This window comes from Sus scrofa, chromosome X (genome assembly GCF_054392235.1).
Source record: "Sus scrofa isolate SSC_HxYL_T2T_F1_AM1 chromosome X, Sscrofa_HxYL_maternal_Yorkshire_Landrace_v2.0, whole genome shotgun sequence".
NCBI lineage: Eukaryota > Metazoa > Chordata > Mammalia > Artiodactyla > Suidae > Sus > Sus scrofa.
The window spans coordinates 105524240-105544142 of NC_139401.1; the positions used below are offsets into that span (position 1 = coordinate 105524240).

At 36.8% G+C, this 19903-nt stretch overlaps 1 protein-coding gene across 1 annotated transcript in view; it reads left to right on the forward strand.

The window, feature by feature from the left end:
- SLC6A14 (solute carrier family 6 member 14) overlaps positions 1-19903 on the forward strand; it is a 371528-nt gene that overhangs the window by 136210 nt on the left and 215415 nt on the right. The gene's annotated exons all lie outside the window — the stretch shown is intronic.

Below are 19903 nucleotides of genomic sequence, written 5' to 3' on the forward strand. Positions count from 1 at the left end.
ATAATTCTAGGGCTGACTTATGAACACTTGCCAGCTTTCCAGAGTTTTTTTTTCTTCTTCTTCTTCTTTTTTTTTTTTTTGGCTGCAAAACATTAATCTGAAATTCTCACTGTCTCCAATCATAACAGCTCATTCAAATAAATCTCAAACAAAAAAATTAAGTTTCCACAAATGTGTTAGAGAATTTTGAAGTCAGTGGCTTACTTTAAAGGAAGAATATAATTATTTGCAGAATTTCTCTTTCTTTTACCCTGTTACTGGCATTCTAAAACAAGTTAAGGAGTAGAGGCTAGTAGCTGAGTCTTTGTCTACTGCATCTTTTGCAACTTTCATTACTTTTTGAAAAATGTAATCCTGCTTATTAAGGAACAGCAACAACTTTACTTGAAGTTTAAAATTTTGAAAATTTCTCCCTTGCTTTAAGCAATTTCTGTTGGCTTGTTGCTGGAGAAGTAGTGATGGGGGAATATAATTTTCATGTCCTCAAAGAGAAATATTAACATATAGTGTCTCCTTGCATTGGTCTCTGTCATATTTGCTGTTTAAATACAAAACATGCAAGGTGAGAAGGATTAGGCAGCTACTGCAGCCTAGATCACCATTGTTTTTCTTTTCGTGGGAGTGGGGTTGATTAACCTTACAAAATAAATCTAAGTAGAAGCAAGAGTGGCAAAAGGAAGAAAGATAAGTATAGGTGACGGTGGTGATAATACTAGCTGACAGTAAATGCTATGTTCCAAACACTGTGCTAAGTGCTTTATACTCAGTTCTTTGGTAGAGAGGCAGTATAGCTTATCGTTAGGTAAATGGCCCCTGTGATCCAACTACCTGGTTCACAGGCTTAGCTATACACACATTTAGTAATTCTATGACCGTGGCCAAGTTACTTTCCTTCTTCATGTCTTAATTTTCTCATCTGAGAAATGGGGATGATGTTAATTATATCTGTGTTATAAAATGGAGTTATGAAAATTAATTGAACTTAAATATTTAAAGAGCTTAAAACCATGCCTAGCATATGGTAGGTACTATTGTAAGCTGTTAATATTATGTCTATTTTAAAAATCAGGCAACTAGGGCTCACAGAGTTTAAATATCTTTTCTGAAGTCGCATAGCTATTAAATGAGGACATCTGAATTTAAATCAAGGCACTCTGGTTTAATGTCAGAGCCTATGCTCTTAACCTCTACGCTACAGGAGGGAGCATTAGCTGGTCCTTTAATCTCACCCTTTATCCTGGCTGAAAGAAAACATACAATATTTACAAAAAGTCCCTGCTGACCATTCATAAGCTGTTACAAAAACACTAAAGAAGGGGAAAAGAGTTTGAAGGATTGTTATGTGGGAGAAAATATTTTTCTTTATTCCTAAATCGGAGACCACAGGTAGGTGAAATGTGTGACTAGCTTACAACAGTGAGTACAGAAAACCAGAAAACCCATGATACTTACATGAGAATAAAGGACTCCAATTATTTCTACCTATCATATTTTTTTAAGAGCAGTAAGGGTGCACCTACCTGGGCTGCATGCTGCAGGTAGAGGAGGAAGGCAGGTTCTGAGGAAGTAGCTGGCAACCTAAGTAACGGGTCTGGCCGAAGGAGTGTAACAAAGAAGGGGGGGGGGTGACGGAAGACAAAATTACAAATGACATGACACAAAACAGATGGCTTTTGACATTTGTCTATTTCTCTGTTCGTTTTGAAGTCAATCCTGTAGCACACAGGCAGATGGGACCAGCCAGAAGAGGTTACCATTGCCTGAAAAATAAAGTAGGATTCAAAGATTTGCACAACACCATTTTAGTATTTCTTTCAGTAGACTGTGAACATTGAGCAAAAGCTCCTAATATACAGACACAGAATTTTATTAAATCTCAGCATATTTGCTTCCTATGCTCTGGATGGATTCAGGTTGAAGCTCTGTCCAAATGATGGAAAACCGATGTTTGGGAAACAAATGAGCAGGTACACATGGTTATCGGCAGGAGAGTTGAAATGGGAACTGGTTGCACTCTTTGTTTGAGCCTGGTTTCTCCCTCTATTTCAAATGTTTGTTTTTGCCACATACAGGGGATTTTCCAGGCCAGAGCCTCCTGAGTGGTTACGATGGGTCAGATTCCCACCCTGCTCTATTTCTAGCCCCATCTCATGCCCCTTGCAAAGAAATAGCCAGGAGGTAAGCTATAAACTTTTGAGAACAAACTGCAGGCTTGCCTCTGGGAGACCTAGCCTTGAACACCCCTGAGAAGCAGGGGACCTTGTCTAGGGTTTTTGTCCTTCGTTACAGTAAGTTCTGACGTAAATAAAGTTTAAAGAGGCACACATTTCCCAGAAGATTAAAAGGACATTTACTCTGTTTCTTTATAATTTTAGGAGTAAAAATTTTCATGGGTCAAAGAAAAACTATGTAACTACAGAGAAATAGGGGGGAAAAGCAGAAAAAAAAAAAAAGGAAAAGCAAAGGAATAACATGAAGCAAGAAATACAGCGTATTATTGATTCAGTAAAGAACTCCAAGTTAAGCCAACAATGTAAATACACTTGAGAGTCAAATAAATGTCAGTCATGGGAAGCAGTACAACACAAAACTCTCCTGGGGGCAGGGGGTAATTATTCTACTGGAAGATTGACTTTGAAAGCCTCAGGTCATTTGAATAAATTATGCAGCTCTTCAGGACAAGTGCAGCTTGGCTAGCAGAACTGAACAATGGTAAATCACATTGAATTAATTTTTTTTAGTAAATACTTATTATTTATTGTGAGATTACTTAACAGTAAAATTTAATGGGCTGGGTTTACAAAAAAAAGTTCTTGAGAGGAATTTCTTCTCTGCTAAAAATCTCAGAAAAGATCTTATTTGTCCCTCTCATCTTGACTCACACAGATGAGGTTTTGAAGGAGAAAAGAAATTATTAAATGCAGAAGTCTGAATATACATGTCCTCATTATAAAAATGAGGACTAGAGGTGCAGATTATAGATTAAATGTGTCCTTCATTTATAGTTTAAGTTTTTCAGTCATTTTAATTTCAGCCCACTCCAGCTACCTCCCTGAGTCCCTATCCAGACCAATTTTCACTTTTGCAACTTCAACACACACACACACACACCCTCCCCCCAAACAAATACCCACATATATACTTAACATGAATCGTTTTTCCGTTCAGTTAACCATAAGGAAGCTTTACTTTAATTGCCACTGGACTTTGCCAAACCTGGGGGATCCCTGAAAGGAGGATAGTTAAAAAGATTTCCTTGTCTATGCCTTTGTAGATTATTTTTATGCCTCACTTTAGTTTCCAAAATAATGAGCTCAAGAATATCAGGATGAAAGCAAGTGAGAAAAAAAATAAGGTCTTCTAAGCAGAACTAACAATCAGATTGACCATTTTGTAGAAACCAGCCTAAAAATTCAGTAAAATGGCCAATATGAGTGCTTATTTGTATCAAATTAACTGACTGCCTAAGCATCATGTAGATAGTGACAAAGGACTATTAAATCAATTAACAAGGTGGAATCCATGCAGTGAAATGAGTGGATGTCTGACTCAGTACATTCCTGAGACCAGTTGCTTCCAGCTGAATTTGGTCCCAAAAACATAAGGAGAAGGAAGAGTTCCAATTTCCCTTTGCCCTGAAGGCATCTGCAGGCCTGAGCATCATGTTCAGACCAGGTTCTCACAAGAGGCACCCTAGTTCTACCAAATAGCATCTCAATGTATGTAACCCAACTGTAGGAAAGATAAGAAATTGTCTGTATTTTTGGTTCACATTCAAAATATCAGCTAACTTATATGACATTTTCTCCTACCTATCTGACCAAATCTATTATGTAGGGTGTCACAGTATGGCACTCCAGAATATGCCATTTTGACATAAGAATTATTTTGAGCTAAAGAAGATCGAGAAGAAGCAGATACAAGAAAAGTTCTCTGCCTTTCCCCCATTTGCCCGAAAGCAGGACAAAAGTTTGTAAATCTGTCTTCCTTTCTATTACAAGGAAGGATAGAACTCTTAACAAATAGGAGAAAACTCTAGACTCTGTCAGCTCAGTGATGGACACCAAGAAGAATCTATATAACAAGCCTTACTAAATAATCTTTATCTTCCATTAGTTTTCCCCATATACAGTTGACCATTGAACAAGGCAGGAGATAGGGGAACCAACCCTCCAGGCAGTTGAAAATCTGTGTGTAACTTTATAATCAGTCCTTCGAATCTACAATTCCACTTTAGCAGATTGAAACAACAGGGGATCTTATAGTACTGTGGTAAGAATTTATTGAAAAAAATTTGCGTATAAGTGGGCCCTTGTGGTTCAAGTACATGTTGTTCAAGGGTCAACTGTATTTACCATAATTTGCATTCTAAACATCAAAACCCCCTTTCCTTTGTCTTGTCACTTCTCTAAAATTTTATTGTTTTATTGTTAAGCCCAAATTCTGACCACCCCTTTGAGTTACTCATGACTGAATCCTCCCACTTGAATGCAGAATGTGTTAGGTTCGTAAAGTGTGTTTTTTTCTACTTCATCTCTTATTACTGAATTTTGTCTAGCCCCTGAACCTAAGTGGGTAATTTTTTTCTCTTACAATTGGTTTGAATAAATTATCAAAAAGGGCCAATTAATTAAATTGAACAAATCAACCAGTTGTCTTAGCAATGTTTAAATACCACTGTGAGGTAATAAGGATGTTTTAGGGGAGATGACTTGTCAAATCTCTCATAGGGCAGTGGATCAACAAATCATTAGTTCTAGAGTTTGGTCCTCAGGCTTGAGGTTCAGAAATAGAATTTTCTCAGGATACCCAGGCTCTCAACAGTAAACTTGTGCCAACAAAATTATTACAAAACTGATGTACTACCTTGACTGATAACTTATTGATTTACAATAGGGATATACTATTAGCAATGACCATAAAGATTGTGTTCCTTATCTAAAGCACTCTCTGTCTCCTTCATAATATCAGTAAAGAGAGGGAATCTGGCTTGATGACTATGTAATTAGACTAGGAAAGCTGGTAACTGGGAGCATATTTCACTTCCGTTCTGATAAATTCCACAGCAGGGATTATCATTCTAGAAGCCATGTTGATGAATCCATCAAACCACTAGTTTTGCTTCTCTGAACCCTTATTTCTGGTAGTCACCCAATTCTATTGATACATTCTTTTAAATATACTGAGGAAGTTATAGTCAAGTCCCTGCCCAGGAAACCTAGAAGACATTAAAGCTCCTGTTAAGTTAATTAGACAACTCTTAAAGTTGGATGATGGCAGGGGTGGGGGGAAGGGAAGTAATGCCCCACTGTTTGTGTCTACAACGAAGATAAAGGGAAAGGGGGGAAATGACACCTCTCCAAAACTGGACATCAGTTCACAGAAAATAATAAAAACAAATGGTTATCTGGCTTTGTTTGAGGGGCTTAATTTCCCCCAACCTCTCCCTTAGGCCCCTGAAAGGACAGAAAAAAAACCGAAATGATGTACAACTTTGGATATATTTTGCTTTTGAGATATAAAATGATTTAAGATTAGAAGATAGAGGAAGATGACAGGAAATTTGGGGGTGGAGTTCTGGGAGGATTCTGGTATCTTAATTCCAAAGAAGTGAAAAACAGAAGATTTAACATTGGGAATTTTGAAACTGCTTGAACTTTTAGATGTTTATCCTATAGATATTTGGATTCATAGTGTTCAATACAGATTTCTGTAACTGAAAGCAGAATTTTTATTGTAGTAATTTGCAATGTGTCCCAAAATAGTTCATTTTCAGATATCTAGAAGTTGATAGAATTCTTTACAATTATGTTTTACACATTATTTCAGCATTAACACTCATGTTTTGTATTGGCCCTATTTTATATTAGTCACACAATAGAAATTACTCAACTTTTATTTATTTTTAAAATTTGAGATATAATTTACATACCATAAAATTTATCCTTTTAAACATACAATTCAGTGATTTTTAGTATATTCACAAAGTTGTGCAATTGTCACTGCTATATAATTCCAGTAGATTTTCATCACTTCTGAAAGAAACCTGATACCCATCAGCAGTAGCTCCCCATTCCTCCCTCTCCCCCATCTCTATTCTCCTTTTATTTTAAAGCTTAAAAATGAGCTGTAGCCTAGAAATTCCAAAAGACATTGTCTAGAGAAAAAATAACAAATCAACACCTTAATGAATGAACTTCAAGAACAAATTGTATTACTATTTTCATTGTGCTTTTAGTTATTTTCATTGCCAAGAATCTGTGGCCCCATAGATTGAAGTAAACTAAATACTGATTCAGTGAACATTTGGTGCTGTTAGTGTTAAGTCTACTTCCTCTTAACTGTATACAAACTTATTGAGTTATTTGTACTAAACTCCCAGTCAGAAAGTTTGGCATTAATACAAAAAATAAACATCATGTAAATAGCCTCCTGGGTTGATTTCATCTGAAAGTCCCCAACCTTTTTAAGAAGAAAAGCCACTTTTCAATTCCCCAGACATGAAGTCCCCTGGGGTTGTTAGAGAGGTGCTCATTAAAGAATGTGAATAGAATACAGGAGAGGGCACCAGGCATTATGCTGGGTTCTAGATACACACTTCAGGTGTACTTCTCAATGATCCTGAGAGACCATTATCATCCTTGTTTTGTAATGAGGAGAAATTAGGAGACTGAAGCACAAAGAGGTTAAATAACTTGCTCAAGGTCAAATAGCTAGAAAATGATAGAACTTATGCTCAAACTCCAGCCATTATTTCCCCTACACCATTCTGTTAGATATAAGGCACAAGATGAATTAATTTCTTCAATTGAAGAGGAACTTGAAAGCATTCTGGGAATCTCTGGGTAAAAGTTAATTAGAAAAATGTTTTAGGAGTTCCCGTTGTGGCTAAGCAGTAATGAACCTGACTAGGATCCATGAGGACGCGGGTTCAGTCCCTGTCCTCGCTCAGTGGATTAAGGATCCAGCGTTTCTGTGAGCTGTGGTGTAGGTCACAGACACGGCTTGGATCTGGCATGGCTGTGGCTGTAGCTGTGGCCGGCGGCTACAGCTCCAATTTGACCCCTAGCTTGGGAACTTCCGTATGCTGCAAGTGTGGCCCTAAAAAAGAAAAAAAAATGTTTTAAAAGATTAGCAACATAGCTCAGCAAAAGAGAATAATTGGTAAATATTACTTAGGGCAAATCTCACAAGTAAAATGTAAAAGGAAGATCTTTTCTGAATCTTAAAGGTGAATGCCTATAGCTAAGACAAAGTTAGGAAGGTGAAAAAGAGCTTGACTTGCAACAGTTTAGTTCTTTGTTTATATAATTTAATTGATGGTATAAATCTCTTCAGAGTACTGGGGAAGATTTTAAGACTGTGTGTGTGTGTGTGTGTGTGTGTGTGTGTGTGTGTACCAATGCAATGCATACACAACTTTTCCTACACTTTCAAAATAAGTTTATTTTTTAATCAGACTGTGAATTTCTATTTTTTTCCCTTGAAATTTTGCTACTCTGAGAAGTCCCAGGTCCTACAGACACTCCTATGTGAGGCTTAGTGTCCTAAGATACTGATAAGTTGAAATGTGAGCTCCAGTAACTATCCAGCTTGCTTACCTAACAGTGCCTTCCCACTGCATGAGACAGCAAACTCTAGGCAGGAAAGGACAGTAGAGGAGGCAGGTGAGGAGGATCCAAGTTCATTGCTTCAGCTATTAACAAGTAAATCTTTGAGAATAATTAATTGATTTGGGTCAGTAGGTTAATTATGGAAGTTCTGTGCTTGTTTGGAAGTTCAATCCTGGAAGCTAGAGAGAATGGTTCTCCTCTCTCTCTGGGAAAGAAGCACCTGGAGAATGAAAGCATGAAAGGATTACCTCCTTCACCAGCCAATTGGGACAAATATGGTCAGTACTGGAAAAGTTGGAGTCAACATTTTATGATGCTATTCCTATGTGTTATCCAGATCAATGCAACAACCTGAGCTTCACTAAAGCACTCATTCCTTCGACGTTTTCTCAAGGCCTGCCATATACCAGGCCTTTGGCCAGGTACCGGAACAAATAAAACTTGCCCCCTGGTTTCCAGGGGCTTGCAGTATAATTTATTTCAAAGAATAAACTTTTCCTAACAATTGTTTTCTCTTGTTGACTTTGTGAATATGAACAAGCCTTGCGGGGGTGGGGGGTATTCTTAGGATAAGCAGATGAGCAAGGAGGAAAAAAAATGAGGTTCATCCATCCTTTCTGGAGTGTTTTCTACTAGGAAAGAGGAGTGAAAACAGAATCTTTCAGAATCCACTAGTAGACTGGTGGCTATTGGGAGACTGATGCTGGTACTGTATTGTCAATTGTCACTGGCAGAGTCCCCTCTCTCTTTTTGTCTCTCTCCCTGTGTCATCTCCTTCCTTCTCATTGCCCTTCCTCTTCCTCTCTCATTTATTTTCAGTAATTCATCTTTGCATTTTGTCCTTGTTACTGTTTTTATAACTTGTGTTGGACAGACTGAAATGACAAATGTATTTTTCCAAGTTACATATTCAAAGTGATAGGCACGCCATGGCCATCATTAGTCTCAAGGACCAGACAGTTCAAATGGTTAGATAAACAACATATGGATCATGTGGACAGATCAAAGTAATAATGTGACTGATTGTTACAAAGGCTGATCTAGAAAGAACAGTACAGTTGTGCTTCAGGTTTATAGGTACTTAAGAACTTAGGTTATATTACCATTCCAAATGGATATAAGCATCCAACTGCTGATGACTATGTTTCCAGATTAAAAGCAAACTAAATAAACAGGGTTTTGAGGACTTCTCTTTGTGGCTCAGTGGGTTAAAAATCTGACATAGTGTCTGTGAGGATGCGGATTCAATCCTTGGCCTCACTCAGTGGCTTAAGGATCCAGCATTGCTGAAAGCTGTGGCATAGGTCACAGATGTGGGTTGGATCTGGTGTTGCTGTGACTGTGGCATAGGTCTGCAGCCACAGCTCTGATTTGACCCCTAGCCTGGGAACTTCCATATGCCACAGGTGCAGATGTGTAAAAAAAAAAAGAAAAAGTTTTCAAATACCTTACACCAAATATACTTTTCTTTCTTTTCGAGCGGTGGGTGGGTGGCAGAACGTGCAGCAGGTTTATGTGGGATCTTAGTTCCAAGACCAGGGATTGAACCCAGGCTGCAGCAGTGAAAGTGCCAAGTCCTAACCACTAGACCACCAGGGAGCTCCCCAAATACACTTTAAAAGATTTTGAATGCATCAATCTATTTTCACCTGCACTTAGTCATATAGCACAGTAGTTAAAAATGTAAGCCTTGGAGTGAGATGGACCTAGCTTTGGTCCTTGTTCTACCATTTACTACCTATGTAACCTTAGATGACTCATTTAGCACCTCTGAGTTCCAATTTCCTTATTTGGGTTATTGTAAGAATTAAATGACACAATGGCCCCATGTGATATAATCTGCACTCTTCCCGATCCACATACACATCACCATCACCACTGCTTCTAAGGTTCAGCTCCTACCCCTTTCTGCCAATTTACTACACTGTTTTCACACTGGCTTCCTTGGTGTGTATCTAGTCCCCAAACACATTCTGCACTCAAGGCTGTCAAAAATGCTATCCTCACTATAGGGAATTCTTTTTCCCCAATAACCACATGACCTATTTCCTCACTCCTCTTAGATCTTTGCTCAAATGTTGTCTTATTAAAGAAAATTTTCCATCCCTCCTAACTATCCTCTATACTCTGCTTTATCTTATAGTCTTTATCACCATCTGACATAGCATTCACACATACAACACACACACACGCACATATATAATCATATTTTGTTTACTTTCGTTTCGTACAAGAAAGTAATCTCTATTAATAAAAACTTTGCCTCTTTGATTCACTGATGTAATCTTAGGTCCTAGCGCCAAATCTGACACAAAATAGGAGCTCAATAAATGCTTGTTTAATGAACAACTGACACTTACATTTACTCTTTAATTAGACATGCTTTTTATTGGTATGAAACAAAGGACCAGATGGAAAATTATATCAATTACACCTAGAGTTTTGACAATTCTCTATTCAAAAATGCATCCTAAATACGGATTTTTTTTCTAACTGGAGTAGATCTAAAGATTTCTTTCCTATTGATTTTCACTCTTGTTCCTAAGTTCAAAATAATACCACCTGTTATGGCAAACATTTGTCATCATTAGTTTTGATATATTAACATTTCAAAGTCTATTTAAAGTCATGTAATTGAAATGCAATCTGAAGCTCTCTTTGGCTAAATAAATTCATCAAGTGTAGGGCTCAGAGCTTTACTTGTGCTATTCAAATTTCAGAAAATTTCATACCAAATATAATATTAAAACCAGATTTCAATTATTCAACTAATAAATGAAATAAAACCTTATGAACTATTTGTCAAAATTCCTAATTTATTACTAAGGAAAATTGCTTAATACCTATGTCCCAAGGCAGAATTCAAATAATTTCTAAACTACAGTATCTATATCATCTGATGTTGGATATAAAAGCCAAGGACCTCCATCAATTTACTCATTCCTTCAAAAAGCATTTCTTGGGCATCTATTTTTGTGTTTTAGAACTGTGCTAGCTCTAGAGTGTGATACAAAAATGACCAAGAAAGTCTCAGCCTTTAGAGGTCTAAATCAATTGAAGGGAGTTCCCTTGTGGTGCAGCAGGTTAAAGACCTGATGCTATCACTGCAGCAGTTTAGGTCGCTGCTGTGGCACACGTTTGATCCCTGGCCTGGAAATTTCCACATGCCAAGGGTCCAGCCAAAAAATAAATAAATAAATAGATTGAGATTAAAACAAATATCAGCATTCAACATGCATGCAAAGTATAGAAGGAACACTATTTTGGTTTGGGCAGAATTTCAAAGAGGGAGTAACTTCCATCAGACAGAAAAAAAGAGAAGAAAGGCATTTAAACAGAAGGATGCAAAGATGGGTCATCTCAGAGGTGGACTTTTGAAGGAATGAGAAGACATTTTTTGGAACAGGGCATAGGCTACTGTTTTTCAAACTGAGATCTGATTATCAAATGCTTTGCTTGTTGGAAACTCAAATTCCTAGGGGCCACTGCCAGATTTCAAGAGATATGGCCCAAGAATCTGTGGTTTTTAATGATCTTCTGACCTGATTCTGAAGCACACTGAATAAATGTAAAAACCAGTTGTATGTCAGGGTTGGTAGTTAGAAGAGAGAAGAAAGAGTACGAGTAGAGAACAATAAAGCTGGAAAATATATGTCAAAGCATTATTGTAAAGGACCTTTATAGCACTACCATGGAGTTTAATCTATTGATAGTGAGTATGTTTTAAGCAGAAAATTAGCACAATTAGGTCCTTTAAAAAAAGAAATGTTTATATGACAATGGGTAGGATAAATAGGTGTTGAAAAAAAATTAGAGAAATGCAGACCTGTTAGGATATTTGTGTAAAAGGCCACACTCTGTGCTCCTCACTAACCTCGAATATGACTTGAAATTCATCATAAAAGAAATGTTTGAAAAAAACTATGGTCATGGCATGTACATAATTTGTTGTTTGGTTTGAAGGAAAGGCTGCTTAGGTTAATAATTCACTTGCTTTCCCTTCCTAAAAATGTCTCACATTTTCTCCTGTTATGCTGCAATCTATAGAAAAGCAATGCTGACCTGTGGAAATAAATTGATTTTGGTTTGCATCTGGGTTTGTTTTGCAAACACAATGGACCAATAACTTCTGATGTACATTTTCAATCAATGATTCCATTAGGCTAAGTAGTTTAACAGACTCTCTCAAATCTCCTCATAAATTTTCTGAATTACCACAAGATGATTAGCTTATTTCTAACCAAGTGTCCATTTGTAACTAACTTTTGTTCCCCCTGAATATTTACCTTTGTGAAGGTACTTCTGTAACATTTCAGAGCAATAGTTTACTTTTCTTCTAGACTGATCCAGTTCTACCATCTAATGTTCTCAGACTTTAGACTTTGCTGTTTATGAGGTTCCTTTTAAAGATCATTGTTCAGGGTTATGTTACTCAATAAAAGAAGTAACTATCACAGTTACTTCTATTCATACAAACATGCAAAATACTTGATTATGCTAATTAATTGCGATGTTAATAATACAGCTAATAGTAACTGTTAATAATAGCTACTATTTCTTTAGTACTTACCATGTGTTAGGAATTGTACCAAGTAAGCATGTTACAAGCAACGTTGTTTCTCATGTAACCATTATAACAACACTTTGGAACAATTTGACCAATGTCATTCAGCTGATAAGTGACAAACACAAGATTGGCATTCAGATCTGCTTGCCTCAAGAAATGATATTCTTGACTCTCATGCTCCATCATCTTGGCTCTGTTTAATTGTATTGTTTCCTTTGTGGATATATTCCTATTCTAATGAGTCATTGCCATGTTGCTGCTGTTCAACTGTTCTAAGACATCAAAAGGTCCCAGGATTAAGAATTTCCCTTGAGAAAAGAATGCAAAAGAGAATGGATGTATGTACATGTATAACTGAATGTCTTTGTTGTACAGCAGAAATTATCACAACCTTTTAAATCAACTATACTTCAATAAATTTTTTAAATGAAAAAACAAACAAACAAAAAAAGAATTTCCCTTGAAACTACCTTGGCCTATTATAAATTATTCTCTATAAATACAGACAAATTTTAATTTCCTGTAAGTATCACAAACTGCTTCATATATATATATATATATGTTTTCTTTCTCTAGGGATATCCTATGTCAAAAGTAAAAGTCTGTTCCCCTCCTCCCTTTAAATTGCTGCTGATATGGAGAATTTTCTAAGGGAACTATAGTCCACACTGATAGCATCTCATAAGTCAGAGAATTAGGGAAAGAGATAGATTTTGGATACCAGTCTTAGCCATAGGGATTTTGAGCATCCACTTTTCCTCATCATAATAGTAACAGTAAAAATACTTTACATTAATTTTGTAAATGATTGAATTATAGATAATTTACAATGTTGTGTTATACATTAATGTTTTAATTAATGTTTTTAAAGTTCTGTCATACCTGTTATTCAGTCCTCACAAAAACAAAGGGGGCAGGATAGAAATTATCTAAATTTTTACATGGAAATTAACACACAAGGGCATTTAGGTGATTTGGTTAGGGTCTTATGGCTAGTAAGTCTCCAGTTTCTATTCCAGTGAGTGTTCATCCAGCCTCCTTAGTATTTCTGCACAGTGTAATTTTTTATTACAAAGAATATGGTATACAGTTCATATAAAGAAACATATTTTGTAATAATCTATAAAGGAAAAGAATTATATACATATATATATCTGAATCAATTTGCTGTATACCTGGAACTACACAATATTGAAAATCAACTATACTTCAATAAAAACTTTTAAAATAAAAAAAAAAATTTAAAAAGAATTACATCCAATTTATCCTCAGAACCACACAAACAATAAGAGAATGGAGAAAAATATTTAAACTGTTGAGAGGAAAAAACCCTACCAACCTAGGATTCTGTACCCTGTGAAATTTCGTTCAAAAGTGAAGAAGAGATAAGGACTTTCTCAGATAAACAAAAATTGAAGGAATTTGCTACCAGGAAAACTGCTTTGCAATAAATGTTAAAAAGAATTCTTCAGAGAGAAGGAAAGTGATATAAGTCAGAAACTCAAATCTATGTAAAGAAAGGAAGAATATTAGAGAAGGAATAAATGAAGGTAAAATAAAAGCTTTCATTTTTCTTATTCTTAATCAATTTTGCAGATAACAACTTGTTCAAAATAACAAAGCAATAATGTATTTAATTAAGTGTGCTTATATATATATATATGCTTATGTATCAGTGAAATGAATGACAGTGATGATACAAGGAATGGGAGGGAAGAATTAGGATTATTTTGTTATTACAAGATAGTTGCACTACCAGTGAAGTGTGGTATAATATTATTTGAAAGTACACTTGTATTACATGTAAAGGTATATTGCAAACCTCAGGGCAACCACTAAAATAGAGAAAGAAATATAATTGATATGCCAAGAAAGGAGGGAAAACAGAATCATACAAAATGCTCAGTTAAAACTACAAAGGCAGAAAAGATTGAAAGACAAAAATAGGAGGGGTTCCTTTTGTGGCTCAGTGGGTTAAGAACCCTACTTGTTTCCATGAGGATGCGAACCCACCTTGCTCAGTGGGTTAACAATCCAGCATTGCTGAAAGCTGTGGTACTGGTCATAGATGTGGCTTGGATCCTGTATTGCCTGCATTGCTGTGGCTGTGGTGTAGACCTGCAGCTGCAGCTCTGATTTGACCACTAGCCCAGGAACTTCCATATGCCATGGGTGTGGCCCTAAAAAAAAAAAAGGCAAAAATAGGAACAAAGAAGAAAGGCAACTAATAGAAAACAATAACAAACATGGCAGATATTAACCCAACCATAGAAATAACTCACATACTATCTAATTCATCCATTTAAAAGTCACAATTCAGTGTTTTGGGGTGTGCTATATTATTAATCTTTAAGATTTTGGTAAAAAATATATAAAATTTGCCATTTTAAAAATGAGTGATGTATAAAAATACATGTATTATGCTAAAACTAGTATGCAAAGTAGATATTTATACAGAAATGCTTTTAAAAGTATAGGATGTCTGAGAAATCGCAATAATAGTTGCCTCTAAGAAGTGGCAGTTAGGGACAGAGGGAGAAGAATGGAAGAGAAAATAATTTCTCATATTTTCTTCTGTACTATTTTCATGATTTACTGTGTTACCATATTACCTATTTAAAAAAATAATTAGAAAAAAATTAATTTGTAAGTATATTAGATACACGGTATTTTTTTTTTTTTTTATTACTCTCCCCTTTCACACCAATGCTCAAATCACTAACCACTCAGGGTAGTCTTTCCCACTGAGAACTCTGCTGAAACTTCAGAATCCCTCTCAATACATTATTCTAGGGTTTTACTACCACTGAACCAGAGCAATCCCCAATAAAAATATAATTGCAAGTATGTAAAATGATGTACACATTGAAAATAGAGTACATTAGAGATTTCTCTCTGTGTAAGATTTTCCAGGGAACTAGGCTATTACATTAAACAATGTACCTTTTAAATGGTACTTTCCCAGAAAATATAATTAAAACAAAGATGAATAAATATTGCTAAATATGAACCATGATTGTACCTCTGATTGTATATTTACACTTCTCTGCCAGATTAAGGACGAGAAAAAACAGCATTTCAGAACTTATATACTTATCCATATGGGGAATATTCCAAAGTATGTACCATTTCAACATATCCTGGCAGGTTATCTAACAATGCTGCAACATTTTTAAAAGCAGTCAAGACTGCCAAGTCTCACAGTGTGGGATCCAGATGTGGAAGGTATTTGGAAGCATGTATTTTCTTCTAGGCAAACTCAGCATCAGGCCATGTAAAAGAATTCTGGCCTCCTCACCCCTGGAGTGTAGGTTAGTAACCATGACTGATATGAATTGTCGGTGGTTCTGGAACAGGAATGATCCTATCTTGCATTTGCCACTAGCCAAAAACTTGTAAAGAGCCTTTCTTAGCAGAAAGGCATTTTCAATCTAAGTCAAATGCTCAAGTCCATGATATATATATATATGTATATATATATACATATATATATATTTTTTTTTTATCGAGGCCAGTAGTGCTTATAGTTTGTAATCTCCAACACATACCCATACATCCAAGTGTACATGCCTGCCCATGGGGACATATGCACACATGTGTGTGCAAACACAGAGACACACACACACTCTCTCTCTCACACACACCCCACCCTCCCTATAGGAGAAGCAGAGAAGGAACTCCTTCTCAGATTTCATGGGTTAGAGTTAAAATTTCCTTGACATGATTTTAATTTAAACTTCCAGTATTATATCCAGAGGAAAAAATCCCATAGCATAATTCAACAGTAGGTATGGTCTTAAAATAGTGTGGCTTCAGGAGTTCCCGTCGTGGCGCAGTGGTTAACGAATCCGACTAGGAACCATGAGGTTGCGGGTTCGGTCCCTGCCCTTGCTCAGTGGGTTAAGGATCCGGCGTTGCCGTGAGCTGTGGTGTAGGTTGCAGCTGCGGCTCGGATCCTGCGTTGCTGTGGCTCTGGTGTAGGCCGGTGGCTGCAGCTCCGATTGGACCCCTAGCCTGGGAACCTCCATGTGCCGCGGGAGCGGCCCAAGAAATAGCAACAACAACAACAACAAAAGACAAAAAGACAAAAGACAAAAAAAAAAAAAAATAGTGTGGCTTCAGTTTCCTCATCTGTAAAAAAATAATTTCATTAGGCAATCACTTTGGATCCTGTCTAGTTTGAACATTACTAGGTAATAACAATCATTTAATTATAAACAGCTTTACATGAAGAATAGGTGCAATATTCAACACCCCCCCACCCCATAACCAATTAATATACCTTGAGGCTGGGATACAAAGACTAAACTGGGTCATCTTTCATCTCTTAAGGTCTTTCAACTCCAAGATTCTATTGGCTTTCTGGGTGTCAGTTTTATAACCTAATGTATCTGTATTTTTTTAGGACACTGAAAAACCACACCTTCTTGGAGTTAACACTTCAGACCTTGCTTTATTGAACAAAACAAGAAAGAAATCTAGTATTTATATTAAGAGCTATAAATACTGAAGTTGTCAGCTGACAGGAATGTATCTGGACATTGCAAATAAAAGCAAACAGAGCTTTACTGTGAGATAACCCCTAAATTTCTAACCAGATCAGGATTTACCTGGAGATCTTTGGCTTCCTTCAGAGTCAGATTAATACCAGCTGTCCCAGGACCAACTGCACCCAGAAAATAATATAAAATAGTACAGAGAACAAATAGTTTGTCTGATGGGATTGAAATTCACAAATCCCGTTTATTACGGGAGGTAGTAATTTGGCTTTAAAGGAAGAAAGATGAGGTTCAGATTCCAGATCTACCACTTATTAGCTGGCCTCATCTTGGATAAGTTATGTAACCCCTCTATGTTTCAATTTTCTCATTAATTAAATGGGGATAATAATACCTCATTCTTAAGGCTAATGTTTCTGAGACCCTGAAGGCACTTAAGAAATAGTAGTTATTACAAAAATCACTCTCTTTCTGGACTTTAGGCCATGTATCTTGTTCTACCTTAGCAAGTCTCCTGATTCCATCAGTGCTTTGTCTCTCTCTCTCAAATGCTCTCTTTTTGGTATTTGAGTTTTGTGACCTATCCACTTAGGGAATATTTTGTAGATCACTTCTACTTAGATAAATCATAAAACCTAATCCCTTCTGTCCAGATCGACACTAACAGAGAAGTCCAAAAATGTCCATTGTACCACTCCTTCTATTTGACACGAGTGTATGATATTTTATTTTTAATCAATATTATGGTTGCTGGCCCTTAAACAATGTACAAATTTATCAGTCAGAATATAAACACTGACCAAAGAAACCTATGAGTAGTCAGGGCATTTATCTTAATGACTCAGTCTATCAGCTGTACCAATAGAAGCCAGATCTGCTGCCTAGAACAAAACTTACAAATTATCTGTGAGAAAACATCTGCCTTCCCTCCAGCATCAACTTCTCTTGTGGCAAAAGAAATATTTATAGACCTGAATTCTATAGTTTTATTTGGAATCGTAGACTTTGGTTTTGGAAAGTTGGAAAGATGTGAGTGGTGAGCTTTGAAAATGCAAGCTTTGTACAGAGGAGAAAATACCCTCCTATAATCTTTGCCCACCTCAAAAATTGTCTGAACAAGTTCTAAAAATCAATTGACTACAACAAACTCTTATTTTTAGAAGTAAGCATAATGACAATAACAGGATTTCAAAATGAATACAATGCAGAAACTGACAGCTATATTTCTCTCTGCGATTCTACCTCTGCTTATAAAGAGGATGCTAAAAGGTTGGTGCGGGATGGGGCGGGGGGGATTCTGTTCCAGTACAGTTAACATCAGCCATACCTAAAACTCCATGTAAGCTGTATAGTCTGTAGCTGCAAAAATTTTAGTTATGTTCTGGATACGATTCTACTTTGAAATATATTGCAAATATTTTGTTCCTGGTCTGTAACTGACCATTTCATTCTATTACTGGTATCTTCTAAGGAGCAATGGTTTGCTGTTCTTGTTATTGTGTCAAAATTATTGTGAGAGTCCAATTTACCTTTTTTTCTGGTCCTAGCTAAAGGTTTTCAAAATGTGTATTTACCTAACCCATGGTTTACAAAGATATCTTTTATGTTATAAAAATTTTTATAATTTTATCTTTTATTTTTAGGTCTATTCTATTTTGTGTTGGTTTTGATATGTATTGAAAAGTAAAGATAGCACTAAATGTTTTCCTAATAGATATCCAGTTTTTCCAGCACAATTTCTTAAAAAGATTGCTCACCCACAGCATATGGAAGTTCAAATCTGAGCTGCAGCTGGCGGCCTATGCCACAGCCACAGCAATGCCAAGTATGAGCTGCCTCTTAGACCTATACCACACCTCATGGCAATGCCAGATCCTTAACCCACTGAGAGAGGCCAGGGGTGGAAACTGCATCCTTATGGATACTAGTCAGGTTCATTACTGCTGAGCCATGATGGGAACTCCCCTAAAGTTTCCATAAGGTTCACAGTAAGTGTTGTAAGATTATAAGTTCTCTTGATGCTTTTCTCTTTCAAAGTTGATTTGGGTATTTTGGGACCTTTGCATTTTCATAAGATTTGCAATCATCTTATTAATTCCTGCAAGAAATGTTTCTTGGGATTTTGTGTTAAATCTATAGTCAATTTGGGTAGAGTTGTCACCTCAACAGAATAGACTCTTCCATATATGAATACACTATATATTCACATTATTTAGGTTTAAAAAGTAATTTCTTGTAATGTTTTATGGTTTTCAATGTACAGATCTGAAACATATTTGTTGAATTTATCTTATATACATCATGGGTTTTTATGCTATTTAAATAGTTATTTGAAATTTCATTTTATTTTTATTTTTGTTTATTTTGTTTATTTTTCTTTTCTATAACGTGGACAAATCACCCTGTCTTTTTTTTTTTTTTTCTTTCTTTTTTTTCTTTTTAGGGCTGCATCTGTGGCAAATGGAAGTTCCCAGGCTAGGGGTCAAATCAGAGCTTCAAGTGCCAGCCATACCACAGCCACAGAAACACCAGATCTGAGCTGAGTCAGTGACCTACACCACAGTTCATGGCAATGCCAGATCCTTAATCCACTGAGGGAGTCTGGGGATTGAACCTGCTTCCTCATGGATACTAGTTGGATTCATTTTTGCTGCACCACAATGGGAACTCCCAAATTTCATTTTTAAATTGTTAGTTTCTAGGAGTTCCCGTCGTGGCGCAGTGGTGAACGAATCCGACTAGGAACCATGAGGTTGCGGGTTCGATCCCTGGCCTTGCTCAGTGGGTCAAGGATCTGGTGTTGCCGTGAGCTGTGGTGTAGGTTGCAGACGCTGCCCGGATCCCGTGTTGCTGAGGCTGTGGCCGGTGGCTACAACTCCAATTAGACCCCCTAGCCTGGGAACCTCCTTATGCCGCAGGAGCGGCTCTAGAAAAGGCAAAAAGACAAAAAAAAAAAAAAAAAAAAAAAAAAAAAAGGAGTTCCCGTTGTGGCGCAGTGGTTAACGAATCCGACTAGGAACCATGAGGTTGCGGGTTCGGTCCCTGCCCTTGCTCAGTGGGTTAAGGATCCGGCGTTGCCGTGAGCTGTGGTGTAGGTTGCAGACGCGGCTCGGATCCCGCGTTGCTATGGCTCTGGCGTAGGCTGGTGGCTACAGCTCCGATTCAACCCCTAGCCTGGGAACCTCCATATGCCGCGGGAGCGGTCCAAGAAATAGCAACAAAAA